Below are 9,183 nucleotides of genomic sequence, written 5' to 3'. Positions count from 1 at the left end.
CTGAATGCCTAGAACTTTCATGTCTGTAATACCATGTTCCTAGTGTGAAATAGGCAGAGACTGGAGAAACCTTAGCAGCTCCCTCATCAGCAAGACTGGCACATGCAGTTGCAAACAGCAAAGCACCTGGTCTAAGGAAGACAGAGATCAAGAATCCACACTTGAGATTGTCTTCTGACTTCCATACATATGCTCTGGCCACTGGTGGTCAGACTAATATATATGTTCACACACACACACACACACACACACACACACACACAAATATACAGACATCATCCATGGATGGCCACACTCATACACATGCAAACATATGTATACATACAAAAGCACACACAAATAAAAACAGTAACAAGGATACCATTTCTCTACAAGATTACCATTTCTCTACATATTTTCAGTAAATAAAAAAATGGCATATAAAACACCCCCTCCTCATCTTTCTCACAGTTTGCTTTCCATTTCATTTCTATGTAGAGTCTGCTTGGGCTTGCATGCTCACTTGAAACCATTATCTCTTTGAAGTTGGGTAGGTGACTGAGGAGGATCTTTCCTTTGAAAAACAACCTTACCCTGAAAGAGTTTGATGGACTCTGTTTACCATTCTTCTCACCAGCATGCAGAGATTACCTACCATGTGGAGCCCATGCTGGTCTTTATCCTCAAGTCCTCTAAGTTAACGTTCTGACCAACAGCTTGTTACCTTCCGTTCATAATTCAGAAACAAATTTCCAGTGGTAGGGATGCCCAGAGGAAGGGATGTGAACATCATAGACAAAAACAGAAACTTAGTTGTCTTCTGTTAATACTCAATCTGAGCAGTCTTTTCTGCATTGATTGGAAAATATCAAGTCCTGCTTGAGCAAAGCTAAATGTTTACTCCTTTGTGCCTCGGGTTGTAGGCAAAGGTGATACATTTGAGAATGATTTTCTATCACTGTTCTGGAGTTTGAAACAGCATTTCAGAGCCATGGTTGTGTAGTAGCTTCACAAAGTTTTGGCAGAACTATGGAAGACTTAGAATCAAACTCTAATTATGCTGCTAGTGGGCTCTGTGTTCTCAGCGAGCATCCACACAGCCCTTAACTGCTGGCTCTGGCTCCAAGTAATAATGCCTCTCCTCTCTCCCCTCCCCCAAATGGCACAGTTACCATTCTGACAGCTACATGGATACATGGATATTTCTAAGATGCAAATGAACCTTCATTCAAATGGGGGAATCACACTAAAACCAGTTATTGCATGTATCTGCTTTCTTCTGCTTACAATAATTGATCAGATGACATTTATAAACAGGGGCTTCTTTTTCCAGCCTATCTAGGCTTTATTATGGAAAGGGAAAAACATGGTTAGAAAAGGAAATCTATGATGCCATAGGGCACATCAATGAATAGAGCAGGGAGACTGATTTTCCCCGTTATATGTTACAGGATGGATATAAACCCAGACCTCTCAAACAGAGCCTGCTAGTATCCCTGGGAAGACACAGACAGGAAGTGTGCATTCAGATTGCACGTAGGCCCCTGAAGAACTAATAAGTAATTGACAATTTGTTTCATTTAATATTAAAAACAAGATTGGAGACAAATTGTCTCTAACATTGAGATTGGTTTGGTTAAAGCTACTACTTTACACCAGAAGCTGGAAAACAAGATGAACTCAGAATCATAGCTTCAGCTTCCTTGAACATGGTCCTCTATTCTGAGTTATCTCCAGAAAGCAAAGCATTCCCACATGTTGCAAGTGTCAAGCACGCCAACATCCAGTCAGGTTCTTGGGAGCTGCAATAGACTACATTGCCTCTATCTTTTAGGAAAGCAGATGTGAAAGGACTAGGAGTTTCATCTTCCAAATGCTTTTGGCTTTTTATTTTTTATTTTAAGAATGGAGAAACACAGAACATTAAATTAGGAAAAGTAGACTGGAATGATGGGGCCTATCTGTAATGCCAGCATTACAGACGGAGAAGAATGTGTGCTGAAATTAAGAAGGGAAGTTCCCATTCTGTCTCTTACTTCAAAGCCTTGAATTGGCCATTGCTAGACATGTGGGTATGCCATGGCATTGGTGCCACTAGGAAGACAGAGAAATAGGCAATGGTTCACTGTTGGGCTCTTGAATTAAAATTCCCATGGGTTCATCTTTGTAGTTCCCCATCCCACAGGAAGGTTTCTCTGACTGTAATTAGGAGGCCTTGGTGTGAGTTGCTCGTGATGGAGCCCTCAAAAGTTTCAAGTTGGAAGATGTGCTGGCTATGATGCCCATCTGTTAGTGATTGAGAGCAATAACTAGAGAACACCACTCTTCTCAACCTTCCTAATGTTGTCACCTTTTAATACAGTTCCTCATGTTGTAGTGGCCTCAACCATACAATCATTTCATTGCCACTTTATAACTGTAATTTCTTACTGTTGTAAATCACAATGTAAATATCTTATATGCAGAATATCTAAAATGTGACCCCCAACAGGTTCATAACCCCCAGGTTGAAAAACACTGCTATGGAAAATGTCAGCAAGCATAAGGTGGCAAGCTGAGACCCAGTTGATTCCATTGCAACTGTTTTCACAACGGGGCACCATCACTTCCAGGGAAGCCCAAAGACACTGCAGGAAGTAGCCTACTTTCATGATATACCTTCATAATCCTTTCTGACTCCTAACTTTTTCTTGGTGCAAAGTCGCAGCCATAGTACTGAGTAGTGTGAGGCACAAGGGAGTTCCCACAATGACACAGACAGTACGGATTTTCATCTGTGAGTCAGAGAGAAAACTGCTTCAAGATTGAGAGATGTCCGTTGAGGGGGAAAGTGTGATTTAAGAAAGAATGTTCCTCTCTGATGAGAACAAGAGAACATAACTTGCAGGATGGTTCTGAAATGTACCTCACATCTATTAGACACTCAGTAAATGACAGTTATTCTCAGAGAATTGGATTTGAAGGTCTCTGAGGTAATTTTCTCTTCCATTTACCCCTTCTGCCTATATTGGCTCATTTTGAACTTCATTCTCTTCATATTTAGAAAGACTGTGTTTCATCTTATATGTAATATTCTAAAACAGTATGGCCACTGGCACCCGTTTTTTGAGAACTCGCTAGTACTGCTATGAGTCAAGTCTGATACTTAAGCTCAGCTTTTTGGCTGTTTTAATTTATAGACTGCTCACAGGATGAGTGTTTTGAAGAGTCAACAGTAGGCACAAAGCCATATTTGTACACAGAATAACACTGAAAAAAAGACAGAAAACAACTGAAACAAGAGGAAGCAAAAAGCTCACAACTTCCTTCTCTTAGCATGATTGGAGTTCACAATGTCTTTTCCTCTGTATCAAAAAGAGTAAACTGCTTGTACTTCAGATTTTCTTGATCTGCATTTGAGGAGAATTACCTAGGTTTTATGGTCACCTTGAGTCTCCTGAGTATCTGTCATTACATGTGAACTTTGGAATGTCTGTTGCTGTGTATGTACTCTAAATGTCTGTTACTATGTGTACAGTTTTGAATATCTGTTACTATGTGTGCTATCCTGAACATCTGTCACTATGTGTGCAGTCCTGAACATCTGTCACTGTGTGTGCAGTCCTGAACATCTGTCTCCTTGTATATATTCCTGAACATCTGTCACTATGTGTGCAGTCCTGAATGTCTGTCACTATGTGTGCAGTCCTGAACATCTGTCTCCATGTGTGCAGTCCTGAACGTCTGTCACTATGTGTGCAGTCTTGAACGTATGTCCCTATGTGTGTATTCCTGAATGTCTGTCACCATGTGCTCAGTCCTTTAATTAGTGGTTTCACATCTTGTTTAGTGTTCTTTGCCAGCTGGAGAGAGGCTGGAATTGTTTCCCCATGAGGCTTGTGAAGAAAGTACGATTCAGAGAAGTAAATTTATGAAGAACAAATTCTGTGGTGTTTTCAACATGTAACATTTCATAGTTTTACATTTTGTTATTTGGTATCTGAAATTACACATATGTTCCAAGAGTGGAATGGAAACACCCATTTTCTCATTTGGTTTCACTGTATTAATATTTTCCCATGTTAACTTTCTTTATCTTCTTTATCATCTATTAATCTGTGTATCTACCTGTATTCATCTATGTGACTGTGAATTTCGGTTCCCTCTTTTAGACATTGTTTATCTATCATCTATTATCTATCTTTTATGTCTAAATCATTTGACTGTGAATCACATATCATATATATTCATGTATTTTTAAATACATGTGTTTCCTAAAAGCAAATATATTTTTAATATTACCATAATATAGCTATCTTATTCAGAAATTTTAACAGCAACATAGTAGCCAAATAGAATTATATGTCACATAGTAGTTTCTGAGTCATAGCGGAATGCCTTTTATATAATTTAATTGCTGGTTCTGGAACTTGCATTGTGCTTTTTAGCTGTGTCCCTCTAGACTCCAAGAATATGGAAAACTCTTATATCACCAACATTTACGAAATGACAGGCCAGAGCCAGTGTGAAAGATGAGGGAGTAAAAGCATTTGCTGCCATGTCTGATCACCTGAGCTTAATTCTGAGACCAGAGGGTGGTAGAAAAAAGAAATCTGCAAGTTGTTTGCACACACACACACACACACACACACACACACACACACACACATACAAATGTGAAGAAACAAAACAAAACAACCTGCTCCCAGAGGCATTTGGGGACCTCCTATGATGTATATGTGTCAGTATGTGGCAGAGAGGAGAGAGGCTATATCTGTGCTCAGTGTTCTGACCTACAACACTTGAATGATTAGTAGACTAACATTCCCTGAAAAAAGCAACCTTGAGAGAAGCACTAGTCCAGTACCAGACAGGGCCAGATGGGGTCCCAGGATGGGGAACATGCCAGAGTCTAGAAGAATCTAGCCTGGGACCTTGAACCCTAGGCGAGAGTAAGCTCAAGACAGAAGACACTTGAAAGGGGTCACTCAGACAGGACAGAAAAGGAGCCAGCCCAAGAAGACCACTAGACTAGTGCCATGGGGACCAGACAGGAGCTAGTCAGTCTTGTGCCACACTGGCCTAGGGAGGGGTGCAGACCATACCTGAAATGACCTCTGCCTTGAGCCGTAATGCAGGTCATAGAACTCCTGAGACCACTCCTGAAATGACTCCAGAGACTCAGAGACTTGGGCACCACTAAAAGGAACAAGTGGTGGAGGAGATATGGAAGCGAAAGAGAAGGATGTGGACAGACCCATGGCTCCAGCTGCAGAGGATGGCCTTGTTGGTTACCAATGGAAAGAGAAGCCTTTGGTCCTACCAAGTTGGACCTCTTGGTGTAGGGAAATTTCAGGGTGGGGAGGCAGGAAGGGTGGTTGGTTGGGAAGGGGGAACACCCTCATAGAAGCAGGGGAAGGATGATGGGATAAGGGGCTTATGGACAGGAAACTGGGAAAGGGAATAACATTTGAAATGTAAATAAAAATTATCCAATAAAAATAATAAATAAATAAATAATAAATAAATAAATAAATAAATAAATAAATAAATAAAACAAAAGAATAGGACCACATCTTTTTTTTTTATTTTTTTTTTTTATTAACTTGAGTATTTCTTATATACATTTCAAGTGTTATTCCCTTTCCCGGTTTCCGGGCAAAATCCCCCTCCCCCCTCCCCTTCCTTATGGGTGTTCCCCTCCCAACCCTCCCCCCATTGCCACCCTCCCCCCATAGTCTAGTTCACTGGGGGTTCAGTCTTAGCAGGACCCAGGGCTTCCCCTTCCACTGGTGCTCTTACTAGGATATTCATTGCTACCTATGGGGTCAGAGTCCAGGGTCAGTCCATATATAGTCTTTAGGTAGTGGCTTAGTCCCTGGAAGCTCTGGTTGCTTGACATTGTTGTACTTTTGGGGTCTCGAGCCCCTTCAAGCTCTTCCAGTTCTTTCTCTGATTCCTTCAACGGGGGACCTATTCTCAGCTCAGTGGTTTGCTGCTGGCATTTGCCTCTGTATTTGCTGTATTCTGGCTGTGTCTCTCAGGAGCGATCTACATCCGGCTCCTGTCGGTCTGCACTTCTTTGCTTCATCCATCTTGTCCAATTGGGTGGCTGTATATGTATGGGCCACCTGTGGGGCAGGCTCTGAATGGGTGTTCCTTCAGTCTCTGTTTTAATCTTTGCCTCTCCCTTCCCAGCCAAGGGTATTCTTTTTCCTCATTTAAAGAAGGAGTGAAGCATTCACATTTTGATCATCCGTCTTGAGTTTCGTTTGTTCTAGGGATCTAGGGTAATTCAAGCATTTGGGCTAATAGCCACTTATCAATGAGTGCATACCATGTATGTCTTTCTGTGATTGGGTTAGCTCACTCAGGATGATATTTTCCAGTTCCAACCATTTGCCTACGAATTTCATAGACTCGTTGTTTTTGATAGCTGAGTAATATTCCATTGTGTAGATGTACCACATTTTCTGTATCCATTCCTCTGTTGAAGGGCATCTCGGTTCTTTCCATTTTCTGGCTATTATAAATAAGGCTGCGATGAACATAGTGGAGCACGTGTCTCTTTTATATGTTGAGGCATCTTTTGGGTATATGCCCAAGAGAGGTATAGCTGGATCCTCAGGCAGTTCAATGTCCAATTTTCTGAGGAACCTCCAGACTGATTTCCAGAATGGTTTTACCAGTCTGCAATCCCACCAACAATGGAGGAGTGTTCCTCTTTCTCCACATCCTCGCCAGCATCTGCTGTCACCTGAGTTTTTGATCTTAGATAGGACCACATCTTAACCAGGACTGCTTACTTACATATGCCCTCTGAACCCAAGCCTCATGTCAGAATCCCACAGATGGATTTTTAGGGTGAGGGCTGGGTTCTAGCAGACCCTTGACAACACTGAATTAATCTCCTTTCTTTTCACTAATATTTGTTTATCTAATTGACACATTCAGGATGGTAGCAGTAGGAATAGCCTACCTTGTTAGAGTTGCAAGGGCACAGACTCTGATTTTAAAAATTCTACAAGCAGTTTTGATCACAGAAGGCCACTTTCACACAAGCATGTAATGTCCTTTGAACGTATTCTAACTTTCCATTTTGCACTCTCTGCTTTTTCTCTGATATCCTCTGTCCTCCATATCTTCAATTCTCTTGGTTCCTACAGAAAATTTGTTCCTGCTTTATTCGTGCATCTGAATAAAGCCTACTCAGTTTAGTTTAGGTTTGACTAGTGCTTTTCCTTGAATACTTTTTAGTGTACAGACTTATTTGCCATTTAGATTTACTAACCCAGAATTATGTGTTCATTATTGATAAGTAACCTGCTTAACACAGTATGAAGTGATAATATCCATCTCTGAACTGAGGATTTTTAATGAAGAAAATGCTGTATCTTTTTCCTTAGCAGAGAATATTTCTAATTGAGTGTGACTTTGACACTTTACTCAGGTTTCAACCTCAACATGTATAGTTCGTGCCCAGGTGGACTGCTGAGGCATCAGTCTTTGCTTAAAGCATTGCTCTGTGGAAGTGTCACACCCTTCCTCAGGCAGTACGTGGCCCTCACTGAATGCCATATTTGCAGAACCCACCGCTTGGCATGCAGTAGTTGTTGCACAGCCAAAGTCATAATTTAATGCACATCTGAAACTAAAAATTGTTGAATTTAGCCTAGGAGAGAACATTTGAGAGTCTAAAGCCTTAGCAATTTATAATGTGCTCAACTGGAGCCGTCTGGTGATTGCTTCTTTCAAAGTGAGCTAGGGTTTTTGTTCCAATCCCAACACCAGACACTATTCTACCACAACCGTGTTCTGTAATATGGTGTTCTCCTCATGTGAGCTCAGCTCACATAGGAACTGGACTGCCTGTTGAGGTTGTTTTTCACTGTAGCACTATCTAGAAGTAGGAGTGAAGTATTGTCTTCTGGCGAGAAGGAAATCAGGTTCAGATGTGGAGGGAAGAGGACAGGAATGTAAAGTGAGCAGGGCATGAGAACTACTGTCTTCTTGTGGATCGGTCTAGAAGTAAGCACATTTTCGGGTTGGGGATTTAGCTCAGTGGTAGAGCGCTTGCCTACCAAGCGCAAGGCCCTGGGTTCGGTCCCCAGCTCCGGAAAAAAAAGAAAAAAAAAGAAGTAAGCACATTTTCAAACCACAAGGAATAAGAACAAGGCTAAGTGGTTCTCTTTGATGCAAGTGGGTATTTGTTGTGCAGGAGTGGTAAAGAATGACATCAGGATGATGGCTCAAGTTAGAATGGCATGGTATGGTGAAGCCAGTGCTGTGAGAGCACCAGGGTTTGCTCTGAAAGTGGATTACTCCACATGATGGAAATTCTTTTGACTCTATAGATGACCAAGGTGAACTAAGTACTTGCCTTTGTTTTGTTTGCAAGAGAAAACAAAGGGGGGCATACTATTTAACAGGCTGGGTACCATTTGTGCCCCCATTTTAACAGTTACTCCTTCTTTATTTTTATTGGATATTTTATGTATTTATATTTCAAATGTTAACCCCTTTCCTGGTTTACCCTCCAGAACCCCCATCCCACCCCTGCTTCTATGAGAATGCTCCCCAACCCACTCTCACCTTACTGCCCTGGCATTCCCTTACACTGGGAAATAGAGCCTTCCCAGGACCAAGGGCCTCTCCTTCCATTGGGGCCAGATAAGGCCATCCTCTGCTACACATGCAGGTGGAGCCGTGGGTCCCTCCATGTACTCTTTGGTTGGTGACTTAGTTCCTGGAAGCTCTGGGGAGGGGGAGTCTGGTTGGTTGATATTGTTGTTCTTCCTGTGGGTTTGAGAACCCTTTCAGCTCCTTCAGTCCTTTCTCTAACTCCTCCATTGTAGTCCCTGTGCTCAGTCCAATGGTTGAGGCATGCATTTGCCTCTGTATTTGTCAGGCTTTAGGAGAGCTTCTCATGAGACAGCTATAACAGGCTCCTGTCGACAAGCACTTCTTAGCATCCACAATAGTGTCTGAGTTTGGTGTCTGTATATGGGATGGATCCCCAGGTGAGGCAGTCTCTGGATGGCCTTTCCTTCAGTCTCTGCTCCACACTTTGTCTCCATATTTCCTTTAGACAGGAACAATTCTGGGTTAAAGATCAGTGGGTGATCCTATCCCCCAACAGGGAGAGGGGCCTCGCCTAACCTCTGGATATGGTCTCTACAGGTTCTCCCTCCTCTTTGTTCGTATTTCAGCTAATCTCATCCCTGT

At 42.0% G+C, this 9,183-nt stretch overlaps 1 non-coding gene across 1 annotated transcript; it reads left to right on the top strand.

Moving 5' to 3' along the window:
- Positions 1 to 4,656: 4,656 nt before the first annotated feature.
- LOC120096821 (small nucleolar RNA SNORA17) lies at positions 4,657 to 4,784 on the top strand. The gene has a single exon (XR_005493653.1). It is a non-coding gene; the product is annotated as a small nucleolar RNA SNORA17 (small nucleolar RNA).
- Positions 4,785 to 9,183: the final 4,399 nt, after the last annotated feature.

Source organism: Rattus norvegicus, chromosome 14 (genome assembly GCF_036323735.1).
Source record: "Rattus norvegicus strain BN/NHsdMcwi chromosome 14, GRCr8, whole genome shotgun sequence".
Lineage (NCBI taxonomy): Eukaryota > Metazoa > Chordata > Mammalia > Rodentia > Muridae > Rattus > Rattus norvegicus.
This window is presented reverse-complemented; position numbering and strand designations above follow the sequence as displayed.